Raw genomic sequence first — 22,458 nt, forward strand, 5'->3', positions numbered from 1 at the left:
AGTCCTGCCCCTCCTCCAGCAAACCTCTTGTCCTCAACCCTGCTGACGCATTCCTCAGTCATTACTCCTTAGTATGCAGGCTCCTTACTGTCCCCGTGCAAAGACGGGGGGGGGGGGGGGGGGGGGGGGGGGGGGGGGGGGCTGGGGGATGTTTGTTTGAAGCACTCTCTCCTATATCCAGACACCATCAGAATCAACTCCACTGTGGTGCCTTTGAAAACAAGGACCAAATCTTTTCCGTCTCTGTCTTTGGCAACTTCTGGCCAGCTGAACCCAACATGGGTACTAGATGCCCATCTATGATGTGAATAAACAACCATGTTGGGCTCTAAAAAAAATTGTTACACACTGACTGTGTGTGAGATGCCTGCTAGGGGCTGCATGTGATTCACAGGAAGCCTGAGTGAACACCACTCCATCTAGAAGGACTCTCAGCTCTTGGTATCTGCACAGCAGACACTTGCTTATCTCAACAGAAATATAGCATGTGTGCATGGGGTCTTGTGGGCAGTGGAACTCATGTTCAGTGTGCTGGGAACTGGCTGAATGGGCTGATCAGTTAGGACAGGTAGACATGCTGTCGGGGAGGGGCTTGAGGGCTCAGAGGTAGGACCTGGTCTGCATGTGCTCTAGGATCTTAATGGGAGGAATCGGGTACCCGCATTTTTTTTTTTTATTACTTGCAGTGGATTGGGAGATTAGACTTGGAGTTGATGGGAAATGGAGTTGTGAAAAGTGGAGATGGTTCCAATGGCAGACTCAAATATTACCACAGGGAGCCACAGAGCCAGTCCCTCTCTACTGTGTGGTGGCAAAATGCCATCCTGTGGAGTTGACAGTAGCAGGTATGGTGGGAGGGGACATTGAGGACCTCAGGTGACCTCTGTTCTGTAGCAATCAGCCATGTGGAGTGATTGCCAAGGACTAAGTTCTTACAAAGCATGGTGCCGAGGATGAGGAAGGGGGCAATGCCGCAGGCCTACATGCAGGTTGCTCCACATTACTATGCTCCACTCTGGGACAAAGTCCGTGGCAATTATGTGGGTTGTGCCACGTGCCAGGCATTGTTCTCAGCACTTCATGCACAGTGACTCATGAAAGCCCGGAAGCCCTCGCCATGCTCAGCCTCCTTTTCCCACGCCACCAAGGTCACAAGAAGAAGGATGTGGACTTGAACCTGGGGTATCATGGCCTAAGAGACCACATTCTCAGCTATCACACCATACCACCAGAAGCAGACAAACCAGACAGTCTGATGAGCATGGTAGCGAGGATGTGTTATGCTGTATATACACAGCTAAACCACTCAAGTTTTCTGGGTTAGGGAGCACTTTCCTCTGTAGTTTCTGGTTTGGGTACCACAACAGCCAGCTAAGCTGGTGCCTGAGCAGCCAGGCTTATCTATTTGCTCAGTAACCACTATGGAGCTCCTGTCTTGCCCCAGGCTTCCCTTGGCTGAACACTATGTTTTGTTTAGTAACTTGGGAACCACAATGTATTCCCACACCTGTTGCTCCACTGCTTACCCCTATCTGAAGATCCTGCAGGCACTGTTACAAATCATGTTAGTTTTCTCTGGCTGGTTAATAGACTCCTCAAGTTTAGTGGTTGTGTACCATACCCATGTGCCATCTTGCTTCTGTAGGTCACTAGATTATAGCCAGGCCACCCTGAATGTACCCAATCTCATCTTCAGTATGCTCAGGCTGGCATTGGGTGTGGGTAAACTAAGGACTCAACTCTGCTCTACTCTTTCCCAGTATTATTCCTGTGTTGGTGTAACTTGATTCCCTGTGGATGGAGGACTGAGGTTGTTTTCTTGCTAGTTTTCAGCTGCGGTGGTCATTCTAGGTGGTCATGTTAGCATCTGCCTCCAGATCCTTCCCACATGACCCTTCCACCTTCAGCCAGCAAGAATTCATAGTCTGACTGATGCCAATCTCTCTAACTTCCTCATCTAGAACCAAAGAGAAAACTCTATCTGTAAGGTAGAGTTCCCTCAAGGGTGCCCTGTCACCGACTCCAGTTACCTGTCATTGTCCTAAGACTGTACTCGAGGCATCTGGAAATCTTGAAGTCCACCAGGAACTGTGCACACATGACTGGCAAAGAACAAGGCTTAGAGAAGTTCAGCATGGGGCAAAGGAGTGTAGTGTGTCATCCCAGGGCCACTGCCTCCCACTGTCTCCCTGAGAGGGCATGGGACAAAAAATAAGCTTGGAGGGAGTTCAGGGCTTGGGGTAAGGCAGGAGTTGTTCTGTACCTAAAATTGATCTAGAGAACTCTCTGACCATGGCTTCCACCTTCCCCACCCCATGCAGGATCAGAGGCACAAACCAAGCTGCCTCGAAGTAGCTCATGGAAGACTCCCACGAGCCACTGGCCAGGCACGCTGTCCCTTCCTCGGGGAGGAGCAGGATGTGAGCAGAGGCACCGCAGTAGGAGTGGACATGAATGCTGGCTTCCAGAGGGAGCAGCGGTTCAGTTTTGGTCATCGAAAGTGGTGCCTGCAGCACAGGTAAGAAACTGATCCGGCCACACTTGCCCACCGCCATTTTAGCTGGCAAGAGCTCTCTGTGTTCTTCTCTTAAAAGATTCTGTTGTGAGATTAGTCGTTGCTGCCTTCCTTGATCTCTGCCAGAGCTGGTCTGAAGTCCCCTGGATGCCTTGGTTGGGAATCCTGGACTTCTGCCCCTGCTCCCCACATCATCTCCCTAAAATGCCACCTTGCTCCTCACCACTAGCTGCTCAGTCTCCACCTCACCTCTGGTAGAGGACACAGCAATGTTTCCCAAGGACTCAAGCCTCTGATGTATCATCCTATTTCTCAGGCTTGCCCTTTCCTCAGCCCTTACCACTCAATCTCACCCCCATCCCTGCCCAGCCATAGAGTGTGGTGGCTTTGAAAGCCTCTGTAAGGAGCTATGGAAGGATGTCAGGTCTGGCCTCTCATGATTACCTAGAGAGTTCCAGAAATTCCAAGTGCTGAATAGATGGGCCAGTGCAGTCTCTGGGCTCCTGTATATATTTATATGTGTATCTAGGTGTTGGGGATTAAAAGTGGCCATGCAGGCTGTGATGTGGATGGGGTGTGGCACTGGGAGCTCTTCGGGTAACCATCAGATCCTAAGGTGTTCTGTCTGCTTCAGAATGTGTCAGCGTCATCTGGGGAGCTAATAGGGTTAAAGGGGAGAATACCTGGTTTCAAAATGAAGGAAGGACACATGGGTTCCCCAGAATACCTATGCCATCTGGCTCAGGCACTACGGACATAGGGATCCATATTTGGAGGCCTTTCTTTTGGTACTGCGTCACACTCTGTTAGACAAGGCTAGCCTTGAACTCACAATCCTGCCTCAGACATTCTCAGTACTGAGGTTGCAAGTATACAGCATCATGCCCACTATGTTTGGATTCTGGAGTGAGTCCTGGAAGCTGCCTTCTGAGGGCTCTGGGAATTCTCTACCCATCTTACATTTCTATCTATGGGTTCAGTTATAGTGTTCAAGGTATGAAAAGCTATGGTTTCCACCTGGCCTGCTCATCCCCTCTGGTTAGAGCAGGCATTTTCTCATTGTGCAGTGCTGGGGTCAGGGCTCAGGGTCACCTCGGAGGGAGCACTGCTCTAGCTTCATGGATGTGGGTATCTGAGCCTTGGCCTTAGCTCAGCAGGCCTGTCCTGAACAGAATTCTCCTGTCAAGGTAGGAAAAGTATTCCCTGGACCCCAGGAAGAACTAACTATTTGAGCCTCATTTTGAGGAAGGATGTTTGCAGTGGTATTGAACTCAGGAATTCCTGAGTTCAAATCCCAGCTCTAACAGTTGCTGGTTTTTATTGGCTTTTACTGGTTTTAAACATGTTGTATCTCCCTGTCCCTTGGTTTGGTTTTCTCTCTGGCAACACAGACAGTGTGGCACCTGCCTCAGGGGGTGCTGTGAACATACAGAAGAGGCCTCATTAGAACAGGGACTGCCCATCTGGGGGGGGGGGCTTTCCTATCACCCTCCACCACCGTGCAGGCAACTCAGCCACCATCCTCCTGGTGTCAGATCCGCTATGTTGTACCACCTGGTACTGGCATGGGATCCTAAAGTGAAGGCTCCAGCCTTCCCTGTACATAAGGCCTGGCATTTCATAGACAAGTCTAAGACCTGCAAAAAAATTCCTAGTGAGGTTGGCCTTGTTGCCCCCTTTAAATAGCTATGGATACTGAGCACAGAGGGGTTCACTAGTTTAAAGATCGTCACACAGCTCACAGGGGCAGAATCTCTGGCTACAGAAGAATTAGCCCTTTTTCTTTCCACTGAAATGCTTCCTGAAGAACGACCCCACCTTCAATGACTCCTGCTCTCAGAGTCACATGTTTCATCTGGATCAATGGCACCATCACCAATGGACCCCACTCCTTGGCCTCCAGCAGCACCACCCGGTCTGTTGATTTAGCATTTGTTCCCATCTGTGCATATGGCAATTAACTGTGTGTTGGGGGACCCTTCTCTTCTAGCCAACTCAGGGGTCTGGTCCACAAGGTGGACACTGGGTTCTTGAGTAGTCTAGAACTAGAACTCTGAGGAACACAGGCCGAGTTTGGAGGAGCCCCCTTTCCTCCCCACACTCTCCCACTTCTGGTGTTTGCCCTCCCCTACTTCATGCCCAAGTTCCCTGTTGTCCACGTGGGCTCTGACAGCTGCATGGCAGTCTGCAGAGGGAGTCCTGCCCAGCAGGAAATGAGCCCTCAGCTCCAGCCAGAGATCTGGCCCCACCCCTTCCTGCACTCTCCCTGGGAAGAACGCATGGTGATTAAGGGGGTGCTGACTCAGAGTTGCTGGGGGATCCAGGAGGTCATGGGCATAACTGGGCCACCAAGAAGGAGGCTGGTCTATATGGCATCCATACAGACGAAGGGTGAGGGTCCAGGATGGCAGGGGTGCAGTGGGAAGAGCCACCGAGCCCAGGATCAAGTGGCCCACTGGCGTCAGCACTGGCTTGAGGACACCTGTGTTTCCCAGCAGGTGTTGGAGTCATGTGAGAGCAAGATAACAGGGGGCCTGTGCTTCTCCTCAGGAGAGACCTAACCTGGGCTGTCTCCAGAATAAGGTGGTTTCTGAATGAGTGGCAGAAGGCCAAAACTAACATGAAAATGAATCAGGAGATATTCTCCCAGCAAACATTGCTGCTAGTAGTTTTCAAATTTTTATTGTCTTAGAAACCATTTAAAAAGTCCAATCTTGTATGGAATGGTGATGTGTAAATCAGATTAATGTGGGTTTACTCTTCATTCTTTCTAAATTTCAATCTTTAACATGGATTTATTATGGGAGTTCACTATGCTTTGATGCATAAGACCTTTGAATCTGAAGTTTTAGACTAGGGATCCACAAGCTAAGGCCTATGGCTGCCACCTGATTATGTAAATAAAGCTTTATTGAGACACATGTGCCATTCATATGCATGCTCCCTTTGGCTGCTTCAGTCTGTCTACCCTCAAAGCCTGAGCAATAGACCATCTAATCTTTTACAGATGGTGTGCTGACCTTTGCTCTCAGTGTCCATGGTTTTGCTTGCCAGCTAAAGCTTCCACATTCCCTTCTCTTGTCTTGGTTGGCTTGGCAAGGATTAAGAATTAAGGAATCCAGAGCTTGAAAGATGGCTCAGTGAATTCAGCACTTGTCCCAAAGGAACAAGGACCAGATTTCAGAGTCCCAGCAAACATGGAAAAAGCTGGGCAGATATGTGGCCACCTGTAATGCCAGCATTTCGGGGAGAAGGGCAGAGACAGGGAATCCCCTTGGCAAGATGGCTAGCTAGACTAACCAGACTCAGCAAGTTTCAGGTTCAGTGGGAGGCCCTGCCTCTATAAATAAAGTAGGAAGTAATCAAGGAAGACAGCTCACACTCACTTAGGGCCTCTGTATACCTCACACATACATGTGTATACACACACACACACACACACACACACACACACACACACCATGAAAAAAAGAGGATTAAAGTTGGGGGTGCTGGAAAGATTTCAATGGTTAAAGCACTTGTTATACATGCATGAGGGCTGGGGTTTGGATCCCCAGAATCCAAGTCAGTGGATGTGGCAACATACCTGTATAATTCCAGCCTTGGAAGGTAGAGATGGAATCCCCTTCCAAGAGACTAGCCATTGTGAGGGGCTCTAGTTTTGGTTGAGAGACCTGCCTTATTGAATAAGATAGAATAATGATTGAAGGTGATCCCTGACATCAAGAAACTTGGGCCTCTATATGTGTGGATACACACACACACACACACACACACACACACACACACACACACACACACGGGGATTATAGAGAAAACAATCAGTGAACCCTAGATCATCTCAATAGGAAGCGATAAGGGGAACACTTTCTACAGTGTACCCATCTTTAGCTACAACAGGGCATTTTAGGAGGACTACAAGGGGAGTACAGTTTGTATCATCAACAGTATCCAGCAGCTGCTTGAATTCTTTCTTGTTACAAATACCAGTCAGACAGGAAGCCCCACACTCCCTGTACTTGGAGCTTAACCTTGTGACTCTGCCCTTCATCACTGACAGCTTAGGGGTGCACTTGCCTGGGTAGCTTTTCAGACTCATATGTAATACTGAATCAAAACAGCAACACAACACCTAGGAAAAAGCTCAAACCTGGTGACTCTAGCTGAAGATGTATCTCAGCTCTGAAGGTCAAGATCTTCCCTGACCCCATGCCAGAGTCCATCTAAGCCAACCTAAGCTGGTACCATGCACTCCCCATGCTGCAGTGCATTGAAGAACATGTTCAAACATGCTGGTCCACTTTCTGTTACAGTGCTGATAGGAGCCAAACTGTATTTTTAGCACAAATTTCTCCTATAGTAATTGAAGAGCCCCCTCTGAAAGGGCTTAGTGGAACACAATTTGAAGACTGCCTTCAGCAAGAATTGGCTGCTCTTATTCCACTGCTTAAGGATAATGGAGGAGTCAAGGATGCTGAGTGTCCTGTTGGGAGGCAGAAGAGGAAGCAAGGAGAGGTGGAGGAGGGGAGAGAGGAGGAGTCCTGGGAGTAAGTCAGGGAGTCCAGTCCCCAGCACAAACTGCCCTCCAGCAGCACAGAGAGGCCCGAGACTCTTGCCGAGGACTGTGGTGTCTCCCACAATCAGCTTTCCAACTGCCTTTGATATATAGCTGTCTACTCCAAGGGGAAGGTGCAGGTTCACTTGGGGACAGATGACAATGCACAGAGAGAAGGGCTGGGGACGCTAGCAGTCCCTTCTGACACACATGTCAGGGGCTCCTGTGGCTGGGTAGCAGGTCAAGGTGTGTTGCATGGAGAGGTCACTCAGAGCTTTCCCATGCTGTTCCTTCTGTCTGTATTTCCATCCTCTGCCCCGTGTGCCTCTCCTCAATGATGTTAGGGCGTTAGGAACCTTTGCCGTGGGGTTCTGGGGAAGCCTGCTTTCACGTCTGCTCTGATTACACATGCAGGATTAAGAGCCTCCAGGCAAGGGTGCTGTCTGCTGCCCCTGCACCCGCAGTGGGTGCCACAAAGGTTTCTGGGGAGTGTTTAATGAGCACTGGCCATTGAACACAAAGATCTTCGAGTGCGGACAGTTTGTGAGTGAGAAGGGGGCAGGTGTCATCGAGGCCCAGAGGAGGTGCAGTGCAGGGACTGGGCAGGAGCTGCAAGCATTCAGGCAAAGCCCACAGAGCCAGGAATAAAAAGCAGGACACTTCCAGACCAGCTGCTGTTGCCTCCAGGCCTGTGGGGAAGGGAGGGGCAGGCCTGGTGGCCTGGGATGTTGTGGACTAGCAAAGGCCCCGGCAGGATAGAAGCCCGAGTCCTCATCCTCTTTGAGGTTGTACAAACCACACCCCCCCACACACACACCCAATAGGAAAAACATTTTTAGGTTTTGAGGGGATGACCTCATATTTTTTTCTTATTTACATAGCCCTGTTTGTTTATGTAGTCTTTTAAAAATAGCCAACATGTGCTAAGCTTAGTCCTTGCTCTCCCAGCTCTGGTAGAAGAGCCACTGTGTGGGGAGAGACACCTTTTTATCTAGGAGAGGGGCAGCCTTATTTCCCAGGACAGATGGGGGCAAAACAGGACAGGTAGGAAGTTTCGCGGTTTTTCCTGTCGCTTCTCCAAAATAGCTCTGCTCCTGCCCCCTACTTCCTGCCTTACTGGACCTGGGGTAGGTCTCCTTCCGGGGCTCTGTGCTCTGTAGATTCTCAGGAAGGCTGCTAGAAAACCTGCCATCAAGCAAATGTGCTTGAATCTGAAGACCTAGAACTTGGCATGGAGGGTCCCAGCTCAGGTTGGACCAATGGGTTTGCATCCTAGGTATGTGCCATTGGGCAAACTACTTCAACTCTTTGTGCTATGTGTCAAACACAGGGACAAGAGTAAAAATGCCAAGCAGCTCCTGTGAGGATTAAACAAGGAGCATAGGAAAAGGGCTTGGCTCCGTCTAGGTACATAGTAACAGTATGTCTTTTCATAAAAAGCAACTATGTATCTTTTGACATGGCTCCCTGTCTGGACCATTGTATCAGCTTTCCAGTTGTTCCTTCCACCAGCTTGTCTGGCCCTCCCCTGTGACATTCCCAAGTGACAAGAAGATAAAACACACTTCTGACCACCCTGTCTCCTTCCAATGCTGTGCCAGGGGTCAGCAGAGCTGCCCTCTAGGTGGCCAGATAGTACATGTTTTAGGCTTGGCAAGCCCACTCTCTCTTTCTTACAAGTTTACCATGGCAACATGCAATCAGCTATAGACACCATGTAAAGATGAACAGGTTGTGTTCCAGAAAAATATTATGGACCCAAATAGGCAGCAGCTGAATGCGTCCATCCCTGACCTATGGAAGAATGCAGCCCTTAGCTCAGTGTTCCTGCCTAAGTTCCCAGGCATCCACATGCTCCTCTGTGCCCTGCCCCCATGCCAGTGCCTCAGTCTTGGAGTCTTTCCCATGCTGCTCCCTCTCCTTGGACTTCTGTCACCTACTCCGTGTGTCCATCCTCCATTATGTACTCTTGCTGTAGGATTATGGGGAACCCTAACTTCGTGTCTTCCCCGACCTAGCATTCAGGCTTGGGAGCCAGCAAGCTGGCCTTCTATCTACCTTCTCTGTAAGCCAATGGCATTTCTGTGGGTGCTTATTAAGAGCTGGTCGTTAAATACAAGGTTCTGCCGTGGAAATGCCTCAGGAAATTCAGTCCAGAGTGGAAAATCCAGCAGGTGACAGAGAGCGATAGCTGTGTGCTTTCTGGGGTGCCTAGAGCAGGAAGTATCCCTGAGATTTCTGCACTAAGCAGAAAGCATTCAAGTCAGACACTGCAGGTTGGCAAGGACTTCCCAAGCAAGGAGAGCTCACTATGCTGGAGAAATGGCTAGAGAAAAACAGACCCCATCATTCTGGGTAATGGACAGGCTGAATGGGGGGCTGAGTGGAATACAGACTCACCTGTGCAGGAGAGTGGTAAGGAGTTCGAGATTTATCTCTTAAGTCACAACTTCTCTAGGCATCGTTCACAGATGATGTCCTACACATGCATACCACACACACATACACACACACTACACACACATACCACACACACGCACACACACCACACACATCACAAATACACACTACACACACCACACATACATATACCACACACACACACAAACATACACCACACGCATCTACAGGCAAATAAGTCTCCTTCCTACAGAAAACTGCATCCAGCCCCACCACTCCTCTCTTCTCTGTAGACTCCTAGCCTCAGGTGGAGACAGGGCCTGCCTGTAGATGTTGACTGCCGGCAATGCTCAGGTCTGTGTCACCTGTAGGAGGTAGGTGGTACCCCCCCAGACTGACATAAGGGGAGTCAGAATGAGGAGTCCTCACAGAGAGCAGAGATGAGTACCCAAGCAGAGCAGGTGACTTGCCCAGGGTCACACTGTCACCACGGGCAGACACAGGACATGCTGATTCTGGAATAGGCTCCCTCTCCTGGTCTGAGGTGGAGGTGACCCTGGAGGAGCCAGCAATGGAGAAGGACCTGTCCAGACTAGTGTAAGATGGTTGGTCAGTAACTGGAGCAAGTGAAGGAAGGGGCAGGCAAGCAGTGGGTGAATGGAGGAATAGGCGGGAAAGGACACAGGGCAGTGAGATTCAGAGGTAGCTGGCTGCAAACCTCGAGGTTTAGGAGCATGGTGCCACCCACAGACAGGGAGACAGAAGATGAGTTTCATGTGAGCATAATGAATTTGAGAAGCTAGAGGGGTGGCCAAGTCAAGGTGCAGGGGCTGGAAATGCAAAGGAATGTGGGGTGCTGGCAGATGGGCGGGCACACAGATGGGAGGGCGGGCAAACAGGTGGAGGGCGGGCACACAGGTGGGAGGGCAGGTGAAGTGTGCAGCTGCAAGAATCACTCAGGAAAACAGGCAAGAAATGCTCTTGGGAGACAAGCAGATGTCTTGAGGGTTGGGGAAGGAAGCCTGAGGGAGGAGCAAGCCTGCTATGAAGCAACACTCAGGGGAGAGACAGACCCAGGCTCAGAGAGGTGAGAAAGGGCAGGGTGGGGTGTACTGGAAGCTGGGTGGCACCGCAGGTCACCTGGGGAACTGACTTTAGGCACCACTTTAGAATGAAGCCACCCAACCTGAAAGAAAGCGTGCCATAAGTAAATACAAATGTCAGTCACATGGGACCAAAGGGGGAAGTTCTGTTTGCCTGTGACCTGTGCTCCTAGCCAGCATGGATGCAGGTGTGCTAGTGATGGGAACAGGAACCACCGCCCATCTCTCCTGTCAGGACAAGCCTTGCCTCTGTTCCTGTGCTGTTGGCTGGCTCCCTGGAATCATCCCTCCTGTTGGTCTGAATCTCTGTCCTCCACTGGGTGGGCCTCAGCACCCTCCCTTCCCTCTCCCAGCATGCCTCTCTTCATTTGGCAGCTGTCACTGGGAGCAAAGCTTACCCAAAGGGTCTCCGCCACAGCTGCTGGGTCACCCACTGGAGAGTTAGACATATTTGGGGAGATTCCTGGACTGGCAAATCCAAGAAAGTTGGTGGCGGCCAGGCGGGGTTGTCACAGCAGCTCATTCTGAGCAGCTGCTCTGGGGCTACCTCTGTGATCTTGCTGTTTGGGAGCAGCTGAGCCTGGGTCAGGGAAATGGGCCCAAGCCCTCGAGTGCCGGCACCCACTGGCCCTAACCTCCCAGAGTACCACCTGCCTTCCCTTCATCCTACACAACAGTCGAAAAACCAAACTCCTCAACATACCACTCACAGTGATGCAACCGGCCTGGCTCGATGGGAAGATTGTCCTGAAATCCAGCTTGTTAGACACAAGGTGACAAAACACAGTGCCTGTCTCTCCATATTCCAGTGGAGAAAATAGAGTGGGAAGCTGAGGACCTGAGTTCGACTCTCAGCACACACACACACACACACACACACACACACACACACACGAGGAAAGATGAATATTAGACATACATTTATAATATTTTTGAGCTCTTACATATAAAGTGTATACAAAATAAATATAAAGGTATTCTTTTCCTTAAGTAGAATACAGTGTGTGAGGAGATGATAGCAGGGGAGTGAATAGGTGGTACAGAGTTGGCAAGTTGTGGTGAGTTTTGAATCAGGCAGTCTGTGCTGGGCAGTGGCCTGAGCAGGTAGCAAGAGGCCTGGGTGGGTAGTGTCTGAGTAGGGAGCCAAGGGGAGTGTGAGTGCCAATTCTGTGGACAGCTGGCAGAGCACTGGGCAGAGGTGGGGTCCTGTCAGGCAGGAACAGGAGGCCAGTGCGACTGGAGGGCTGGACAGGGGAGAGCAGGCCATGCAGAGCAGCTGGGGAGGTCTGAGCTAAGCAGAGGGGGCATGAATGTTCTGTGACCCACCTAGATGTGGTATGGACCTGCACTGGGTGTGGGGTAGAGAGACAGTGGGAGCAGTAACACGGGCCACGACAGTATCTGCAAAGGCCATGGGGGTGGGGGTGGTCTCTGGCCATAGTGAGGGATCAAGCTAGCATAATTCACTGAGATGGGACCCCGGGGAACAGAGGAGAGATTTTTGCCAGGAAAGCTCACCAGTATTTACATGGACTAATGCTTCTCAGGCTACTCAGTGTCTCCAAGCCTCGCTTACTCATCTGCAAAACGGGTGTGTGGATAGATAATTCCAAGGACTGAAAAACCACCCTTTCGGTCTCAGGCTCTGGGGCCTGGGGTGATCGGGAAAGCCTTGAGGAAGTGGGCAGATCCTGTGCTTAGGGATGACTTAGATCAGGTCTAGCTGATGAGGAAGAGGAGAAAAGAGCAGACAGACAGAGGAGGGTGAGATCAGGAAGTGTCCTCAGAGTCCCGGCCTGGGTGGGAAGGAGCTATTAATACACGGATGGGGCCCCAGCTCCCCGTACCACACCCTTTAAAGTAGACCTGCGGGTCTGGGGCCTGAGCAGATTTTGTGAACACTGTGGTCCTCAATTTTTAACATCTTCAGGCAGGAAGGGATGAAGCCTGGCTGCTGGTCTGCCAGAGAGTTAACCTCCTGGCCTGGCACTGCAGAGCCACAGGGTCTGCTGAGTGCAGGAGACTCTTCTGTATGGCAGCCAGAGTGCAAGCCTGGTGGCTCTGGGCTCTGGCACTGTCCCACAGCAGAACAAACAGACCTCCCTTCACAGATAATGGCCCCATTGAGCATTGTGCCCATGGCCAGTGCCCAGCACTGGGCAGCTCAGCCTGGGTAAGTTTCCTCTCTTGGATACTTAGCAAAATATTTACACTACGCCTTTCTAGTAAGACTGTTCCTGGGAGCCAGCAAGCAGAGAGAGCTAGAGGAACCTCCTCACTCCCCACCTCACCCCCACACCCCCAGAGACCTGCCGTCCACAGTGGGGAAGGGTTTGCCACAAGTCCAGCATGTGAGTCTAGCTCTATCATTGCTTGCCAGGGTTCTGTTGTGAAGCAGGGCCTGGAACTAGAAGATGCTAGAAGGCCTGGCCAGCATCAGTATCATCCCCGGCTCCTCAAAAGAAGAATGTGTGCAGATTCAGGCAGCATGAGGGGCAGGTTGCTGCTCTCTTCCTTACCACCCCCTTTGCAGAGGGACTGACTCTCTCTCTCTCTCTCTCTCTCTCTCTCTCTCTCTCTCTCTCTCTCTGTGTGTGTGTGTGTGTGTGTGTGTGTGTGTGAGAGAGAGAGAGACAGAGAGACAGAGAGAGAGACAGAGAGAGAGACAGAGAGAGAGAGAGAGAGAGAGAAGGAGCTCAAGACCAGAACTGCGAATCTTTCTACTGTGGCGTCCAGAAACATCCCATCCCCCTGTGTGGGGCTTTCAATGAGAAGAGAGGGTAAAGGCCAGCTCACTGCTGATGGTGGTGCCCTCCCAAAGGTCCCTGAACCAGCCAGGGGAGCATTCACCATGTTGTCGGAGGAAATGGGGACAGTATCTCTTTCCTTTACCCACTAGAAAAGGAGTCAGAGATGTCCTGGGTAGCCCTTTGGACAGAATCAAAACCAGTGAGCAAAATCCACTTGGCTCATCAGTAGGAAGATACCTTGAACAATGGGCCCATCACTGTTGTACCCAAGACACACATCCTCTTTGGCCCAGTATCCCACTTCTTCTGGGAATTTGGCTTATGGCACATCAGCACCAGGTTGTAAAGATGTGTGCAAAGGATGTTTATTGCAAAATTCTAGAGGCAAAAAAAGGGTTATAAAACTCAAGAGCAAGGTGGTGGTGGTGCATGCCTTTAATCCCAGCACTTGAGAGGCAGAGGCAGGTGGATCTCTGAGTTCAAGGCCAGCCTGGTCTACACAAAGAAACCCTGACTTGAAAACAACCAAACAAACAAAAAACTCAAGAGCAAAGTCAAGATCAAAGGTACTGCATCCAGACCATCATCTGCTGTTCAGCAGGAACAAGCAGACCTTGTGCCTCCTTAGAAAAGCAATGTGGTACCCCAGTGAGGAATGCAGGGTCTGAAGACCGGGTCCTGAGTTCTAGGTCCCACCGCTTACAAGCTAGTTTGTACAACTTCACTATCAGTCTCCTCTTAAGTTACATAGAGGTTATAATAGTTCTCCCCTAGGCTTGTTAGGAGGAGCAACTGAATTGCTGTGTGTGAATATTTACAAATGGGTCTGGTACGCATTAACTGCTAAAAAGAAAGATCTGACCTTTGATCTGGAAAGATTGTCTAGGAGAAAAGCCAAGTGCAGAGAAATATATACAGGGTAATGCCATTTTCATAAAATCAAAGGCTACCCCATCTTAACCCCATTCCACACACAAAAGAAGGAAGTAGGAAGGGACAGAGGGAAGAAAAGAAGTGATGGGAAGAGAAAGTGATAAAGCGAGGGAGGGAGAAGGAAGGGGGAAAAAGGAAAGGTAATTGGTACCATCCTGGGTTCAGCCTCTGAGGAAGCTCTGAGCCTCGCAGGCAGCTCAAGCCAGTGCCCTTGAAGGTCCCTAGAACCTGAAGGCCTCACAGCTTATATGCCTTGTCCTGTTTGCAGGAGGGGTACAAAGGCATTGGCTGGTAGCTCAATTGTACAAGTAGGTTCATTTCCCTCATGTGGCATCCATATACAGGGCCACATGGCTCCAGTCAGGGCTGAGTCAGCCAGACCCAGTTTGGGGCCATATGAGCCATGCCCACAGTGATACTTTGGCCATGGCTAATGTGGACTCTGCCCTGGGTGGCCACACCACACTGAGAACCAGATACTCTTGGACTAGAGGGACAGTTGACAGAGAAGATGCCAGCTGGGGTACAGCCATCATGGAAATCAAAGCCACTCCATCCACTTGAGATGGGATTTGAGTGTGATATTAGCTGAGAAAACTGATTTGTTACAGGGATCCTGGACTTCTTTTTGTATTTAATGCATGCACTGGTTGGTTCTTATGACTACTATTATTATTTGATGTGTATAGGTATTTTGCCTGTATGTATGTTTGATTGCCACATGCATCCCTGATGCCCACAGAGACATTGAATCCCCTGGGACTGGAGTTACAGACAGTTGTGAGCCACCATGGGAATAGAAGTTGGGTCTATTGGAAGAGCTGCAAGTGCTCTTAATTGCTGAACCATCTTTCTGTCCCCACTGATTGTTTTTGCTTTGTTTTATTTGTCTTTTTTTTTTTTTGGTCATCTTGACATAAGTGGGGGTCATCTGGGAAGAGGAAGCCCCCATCAAATTGGCCTGTGGGCAAGTCTGGGGATTTTCTTGATTGATGATTGTTAGGAAAGGCCCAGCCCACTGTGGGCAATGCCACCCCTAGGCAGGTGGCTCTGGGTTGCATAAGAAAGTAGAATGAGTAAGCCTCAAGAGCAAGCCAGTAAGCAGCTTTCCTCCATTGCCTGCTTTAGTTCCTGCCTCAGGGTTCCTGCATTCAGTTCCTGCCCTGACGTCCCTCAATGGTGGACTGCAGGCTGTAAGATGAAATAAACCCTTTCCTCCCCAAGTTGCTTTTGCTCATGGTGTTTCATCACAGCAATAGAAAGCAACTAGAACAATGCACAAAGAACACATTTTTCAGTATTTCAGTCTAATATATGCTAATAAAATGAACACCAGAATGTATACCACCTTGTAACAACTACAGGAGACCCCCACAGAGCCCTCCCCATCTCAACCCCTTCTCTTTCAGAAGCACTATCATTTTGATTTGAAATTACCACCCCCACAGAGTTCCGGGTGCTGGATTCCCCCTGCCTCAGAGATTCCCCATGGAGTTAGGTGAGGCCCATGCCTTTCTGCCCTGGGTTCTTTCCTGGGCTCCTTCAGTAATGCCATATCCTTGGTCACATCTACCCCATCTTGCAGTAAAGAAACCAAACTCAGGACCCAGCACTTGCCTTGTTATGGCCTGGTATTGTTCACAGGTCCCTTAGAGGGAGAAGGTGGGCTTTGCCATTTGTAAGGTGTCATATGCCCAGCAGGCCTCAGGGACTAATGCCTAGGCATAGAACACTAGTAGAATATGGGGGGCTTGGGAATGGGGTGAAATTCTTTATGTTTATTTTATTCAATAAAAAAAAAGATGCTGGCAATATTCCTGGGATCCTCATTGCTTAGGACGGGGCTATGCTGAGACAAGACACTCAAATCAGTGTGAATGTGAGGTGAGTAACAGTATATGACGGTATGCATCTCTGATAAGACTCGGAATGAATATCTCCAGATGGCACGTGTCTCAAACACAAGCTAATGCCTTAAAGACAAGCTCACGCGGCATTCTTAGACCCTGGGAAAGCCAAATGCCTAGCCCAGAGCTGGAGTGGAAGCCAGGGAAGTAGAGGTGGGTGGTGGTTTAATGAAAGGAGCACTCTGGTCTGTCTGTGGTTGGGACACTGGGAGCATGCAGCTCCCAAGGCTGTCCTTTGACCACCAGAGAACTGCACAGTAGAACTTCATGAAGGGCTTTCTACTTGCTCACCTGCCTTCTTCTTCCTCTTCTGGTCTAGTTTTTAGGTCTTCCACGTTCCCTGCACTGACTGAGACTCTGTGATCAAGTTACAACTGCAATGGATAAAGATGGGATTAGCCTATTGATCAGTGCATGACCAACAGCCAAAGCCTCCTTGGCTCTGCTTGGCCTATGGGGTTTTCTGTTAGGAGCTCTTCCCTGCTAAAAGGATGCCTGGGCTAGATAGGGCATTAAACAATTGTGGTGGCCAGTGTCTGTCTTGCACTCCCAAATAGGAACCAACCAATAAACCTTTGGGTCATCAGAGAAACAAAGTTCTCCCTTTACACCCAGATTGGCAGGCTATTAGCTGCCGGCCTCTGACACCATTTCCTCGTCAGATAATTAGATCTTTAGGTGACTGCTCTCTAGGGTCTCTGCTCCTAAAGGATATTGTAAGTACAGTCCATCAGCTCCTAACCACTCTCATCCTGCAGTCTATGTCGAAAGCACACTTCTGTCTCACTGTGCCACTGGCCAGGCCTATGTACCTGCTGCTGGACACAGAGGGATGTGTGTCACAGCAGCAGCTCTAACCTGCATGGCTCAGTTATGGTTTCTATTGCTACAATGAAACACCATGACCAAAAAGCAAGTTGGGGAGGAAAGGGTTTATTTGGCTTACACTTTCATATTATTGTTCATCACTGAAGGAAGTCAGGACAGGAACTTAAACAGGGCAAGAACCTGGAGGCAGGAACTGATGCAGAGGCCATGGAAGGGAGCTGCTTACTGACTTGCTGAACATGGCCTCCTTAGCCTTCTTTCTTTTGGAACCCAGGACCTCCAGCCCAGGGATGACACCACCCACAATGGGCTGAGTCCTCACCCATCAATCACTAATTAAGAAAATACCTTACAACCTGGTCTTATGGAGGCATTTTCTTAACTGAGGTTCCCTCCTCTCCAATGACTTTAGCTTGTGTGAATTGATCTAAAACTAGGCAAGGCACTGCATCATTGTGAACACCATAGCCTCAGAGTCACTGGGGTCATGGCACTCTAGGAAATATCATGCAACCTTGATGTTCTCAAATCAAGTGACTGAGACACTTGTGCGAAGAGAAAGAAGCCAAACACAAGGGGCCACATTGCTGGATGATTCTATTTCTGTGAAATTTTCAGAGCAGATGAACTCACAGAGATAGACACCTATGGGGACTTGGAGAAAGGGAGTGTGAAATAACTGCTAATGGGTACAGGGGCCCTTTATAGAGTGATAAAAGTGTTCTGGAATTAGATGACTGAGAAATCTTGTGATGATTGATAGAAAGGTGCACATGGGTTGTGGATACAGCTCAGTGGCCCAGTACTTGCCTGGCATGAATGAGATCCTGGCTTTAGTCCCCAACACAAAAGGTGCAGAAAGACTATAGTGTTGTATAAATGTAACTTTTACTGAGTATAATGGCTTACACCTATAATCCCAGTGTTTGGGAGGCTGAGACAAGAGTCAGAGACCAACCTGGGCCACCTACTCAGTTCTAGGCCATCATCCTGAGATACAGGGTGAGACTCTAACTCAAAAAGTAATGGTGGAGCTGGCAGGGTGGCTCAGTGGGCACTTGTCGCTAAGCCTAACAACGTGAGTTCAGTCTCCAAGACCCACATGTGGAGAGAGGACTGATTCCTGCAAGTTGTCCTCTGACTGCTACATGCTCACCATGACACATGTGCATGCATGAGGATACAAGCACAACAAACAAGGGAAAGGTAATTACCATCATCATCATAAGTAATAAATGGTATATACTCTTAAAGGGTGAATTTTATGGTATATTGTTATGTATTAGTTTTTCCCAAAGTAAATGACACCTCTAAAGAGTCATATTAGTGAGAAAGAGGCTGGATCAAAATTTAGAAACATTTCCAGATGTGGCACACACCTTTAATACCAGCACTTGAGAGACAGAGGCAGGAGGATCTCTGTGAGTTCAACACCAGCCTGGTCTACAGAGTGAGTTTCAGGCTAGCCATGGATACATAGGACTCTGTCTCAAAACACAAACAAGAAATTTAGGAAATTCTATTTAGTAATAGTTAATATACCTGCTTGTTTCAGAAGTTAAGAATTCAGAATTGAGGTGACATCTATAAACTGTCCATTCAGTGAGGTTTTCCTTTCTTCATCCATTCATCTACCATTCACCCCCAGACACCTACGAGTGCCTATTTGGTGTCAGACACAGGACTTGAAGGTGATTCACACACAGGCCTTCCACTTCTGTGAAAATGTCTAATGAGAGGGTGTGTAGGAACAGTCACAAGCCACCCCCACAAGTCACAGCGTGTGTCAGCCATCACTGACAACTTCCACTGCAACATAGAATCTGAGCAGTTCCTCTCACTGTGTGGAGTAGGATGAAGGTTACCAGAGATCAGGGATGTAGGGAGGGACGTGGTCAGTGGGAACCAGGTCACAAGGAAGAGCAAGCCCTGGCACGCTGTCACGCTGGAGGGTGTCCACAGTCAAAAGAATGTAATGTGCATTTCAGACTAGCTAGCCAGAGGATTTTGAATGCTTTCTATCATGAGGAGAAGGTAACTGAAGGAGGTGCTGGCCATGCTCATATCCTCATTTGTTCATAATGTGTGTGTATACAGATCAAACATCACATCCTAGTTGGTAAATACATAAAATTATCAATTGAAAACTCAATGGTAGGTTGAAAAAGCATTGGCAGCTGTCATTGCTACAAAAAGGCACTGCAAAGGACCTGGGCTGGAAGGCAGGGCCAGATCCTTTGGAGGAGAGAAGGCCTATGTACTTAAACCCAAACCTCTGGGGAAACCCAGGCTGAGGAATGTGGGACTGGGAGAGAAAGAGTTCTGAGAAGTGATTGGGTAGGCCGGGTAGACAGGTGGCTGACCCTGAGCAGGAAGAGATGGACCAGTGTGTGTTTATGTTGCATGGCTGACTCTGTGACCAGCCCTTCCAGTTATGGCCTCCACTAACCCCTCCATAGGGATCCTCTCCCCCACTTGCCTCTGTCCAAGTGCCTAAGGAGTCTCCCTGGGTAATTCCCAGGAAGAGCAGCTATATTAACCCTGCTGGCCTAGATGTAGCATCATGTCTGAGTTCTCAGGCTCTGCATGAAGGACTCTTGTTAGCACCAAAGTGCAAAGATGAGGGCTGGCTGGTGCCCTGGCACTCTGTAAGAGGCCTGCAGTGGCCCTGCCGCTAAGCCTTTGTGGGGTCTTTTTTCATATCCAGTAGCCTCCAGCACACCATACTTGTTCAGACTCAGGACAGGACAGGAATCTAGAGATGAGTCAGATGGCAGGCATTTGAGTCCTTAGGAAGATGGGCTGAGGAGATGCCTGGATCCATCCCAGCTGCTTCTGCCTCTGTCCCCTCATCTGTACAATGGGTGAGAAGGGTCCTTCCAGGGAGGCTGTTCAAAAGAACTCATCAGTCATGACGTGATGTCTAGACAGTGTGCTTACAGTCCAGGGACAGATGAAGTTGTCATCAACTGTTCCCTCCCAGGGATGAGTTTAGGTAGAAACAAATGAGACAAGCTGGGAAAGCTAAATTGCCACACTAATTCAAGGTGGGAATACTCTGGTTATCATTGGTGTCATCTGAAATGGAGCCGGAGGCCCATCCCAGTAGAAGAGGATGACAGTGGTGGCCCCGGGGAGAAATTGGTGACAGATTGGTTTAAGCTAGACAAAGAATGGAGAGTAGGCAGCTGCCAGAGGGGGTGCTGAACCCCTGGAAGTAGGCAGAGAGGGGGGTGGGGCTAGAGTGCAATAGAGGTAGAAGAGAGGAAGCTTGAAGATGACGGGTGGGGTGGACACACTGGGTAGAGTATCTCGAGAATGGGCAGGAGGGTGAGGCACAGAGCCCAGAGAGCCAGAGCATCAGTGCCCATAAGCACAGGGAGTCAGCAGGCGGCCAGAGCCAAGGGTGGTCCTGCCGGGGTAATCCATGCTAGGGATGGACCCAAAATGTCTTGGCAGATCAGACCCCAGAATCCAACTGTACATAACAGCCTCTTTCTCACTGGGGGTCAACCTAACTGAGTCGCCTGCAGGATAAGAACAAAGTGGGTCTCTAGCTCCCTATGCTCACACAGCACTCCAGTTTTCCCTTGTTTCCTTGAAGTGATGTGAGGAGGTGAGGACATGTCTTTCACTTCTTCTACCTTAGTGTCCTCACCTGTGAAACAGACTTAGAGCCACTATCTACTGTGCAGACTTGAGGATCAAGTGTGCCTCGGGTCACAGTTCACTGGCTCACATGAGCCAGCCTCTCTGTCACTGTCCCCGTTGCTCTGCAGTTTGTCATTCAGTAAAATCCATCCTTCTTAGACCACCAGGCTGTTTATTTTCTCCTGGTTTTTCATGGGCCTGCTGTGATGAAGGAACCACGCTTATGCTGTGGTCCATCCCACTTAGCATTTGGAGTTACCCATTCATTCACTCACTTGTTCATAATGCAATGTGCAACCAGCAGCCTGTGCTTGGAGCATTGGAAAACAAAGAGTTCCCACTGTGTTCATCTTTTGCCCCAGGCCCCACCCACAGGCTGTGGCCTTCTGCCAGGGTGGAATTTTCAAAAAATCACTTGGCTTGAGTGGAGAAGGGATGTGTGAACTGCAGGGGTTATTATTTTTTTTTTAACAGCCTTGGAAAACTGTAGAGGACCCCAGCCTTCTGCCCTGTGGACAGAACAGGAGCTTGGAGGACAGCTGAGACCTGCTCCTGGAGGGCATTGGTCTATCCCCAAGGGCTTTTAGAATTCAGAAGTTGTCAAAACAGGAAGATCTGGGTCAGGGCCTGAAGTGAGAATTCCTGACCCAAAAATGAAGTTGGAATTCAGTATTTATTGAGATTAACTGAACTCCCATGGCCCTCTAGAAACTGGCCTGGCTGTGTCCTGACCCATGGAATCCTCTAAAAGACTATGTTTGGAGATACCAGGACACTCAGGTGTGAGGCCTGGGGCACCACCTTATTGGCCATCAGCATCCTGTCTCTAGGCTGCCCCACGCCAGGTTTTCAGGTGTTGATCTTCTTGTCTGTCCCTGGCCTCTCCACAGTGTCCTCTTTAAGAGGATGGATGGGAGCTTCCACTCTCCACCCTGGAAAACCCCTGTCAGCCACCAGCTTCAATCCTGTTCTCACAGATTCATCCACCCTTTGATAGATGCCATCTGTGTATCTGCAAAGCACGAGGGTCATGACTGAGACAGGCTCCTTGTGCTGAAAGAACTCACCTGGAAAGGAGAGAAAAGCCTATGAACAAATAAGTTTCTGCCCCGTGAGAAGCAAGAGAGAGGGACCTTGTGTCCAGGAGCAGAGATGCCAGCGGCTCAGGGCCGCTCAGTGGAGAATATGAATGTGGGAACATGTGCTCTCCTGAGGTTTCTAGGAAACAGAACCAATAGAATAGGGAAATGGACGGGACAGACAGACAGACAGACACACACACACACACACACACACACACACACGCACGCACACACGCACACACGCACACACGCACACGCACGCACACACACACACGCACACGCACACGCGCACACGCACACGCACACGCACACGCACGCGCACGCACACGCACACGCACACGCACGCACACACCACACGTAGATAAGCCTTGGCTTTGGGAATGGGACTGATAAGAAAATAAATTGTAGCCTGTGACAAAAGAAGCAAACGGGAAGCCCCTGAGATAATAATGGCACCAACTGTGCCAGACACTGTGGTGGTGAGCACTCGAGACAGAGTCCTCCAAACCATCCTGGAAGAGAGAGAGTGGGAGAGAAGAAGGGAGGGAGGGAGGGAGGGAGGGAGGGAGGGAGGGAGGGAGGGAGGAAAGAGAATGAAACTGAGGTTGAGATTAAGGAGTTGGCTCCTATAGTTGAGATTTGGCAAGTCTACAGTCTGTAGGGCTGGCCCCAGGAGGCCCCACAGGGTACAGGGACAGCCTGCCAGCGGTCACTTACTCCTCTAGAGAAGCCAG

The 22,458-nt window shown here is 49.7% G+C and overlaps 1 protein-coding gene across 5 annotated transcripts in view; it reads left to right on the forward strand.

Annotated features, from left to right (window-relative positions):
* Positions 1 to 22,458, forward strand: part of Hivep3 (HIVEP zinc finger 3) — a 425,141-nt gene that overhangs the window by 354,286 nt on the left and 48,397 nt on the right. For all 5 annotated transcript variants that reach the window (XM_036177752.1, XM_036177751.1, XM_036177755.1 and 2 more), the window contains one exon: positions 2,322 to 2,518. The gene's annotated coding sequence lies outside the window, so the exon portion shown is untranslated. The remainder of the gene's footprint in view (positions 1 to 2,321; positions 2,519 to 22,458) is intronic.

Source organism: Onychomys torridus, chromosome 2, assembly GCF_903995425.1.
Source record: "Onychomys torridus chromosome 2, mOncTor1.1, whole genome shotgun sequence".
In the NCBI taxonomy this organism is placed as follows: Eukaryota; Metazoa; Chordata; class Mammalia; order Rodentia; family Cricetidae; genus Onychomys; species Onychomys torridus.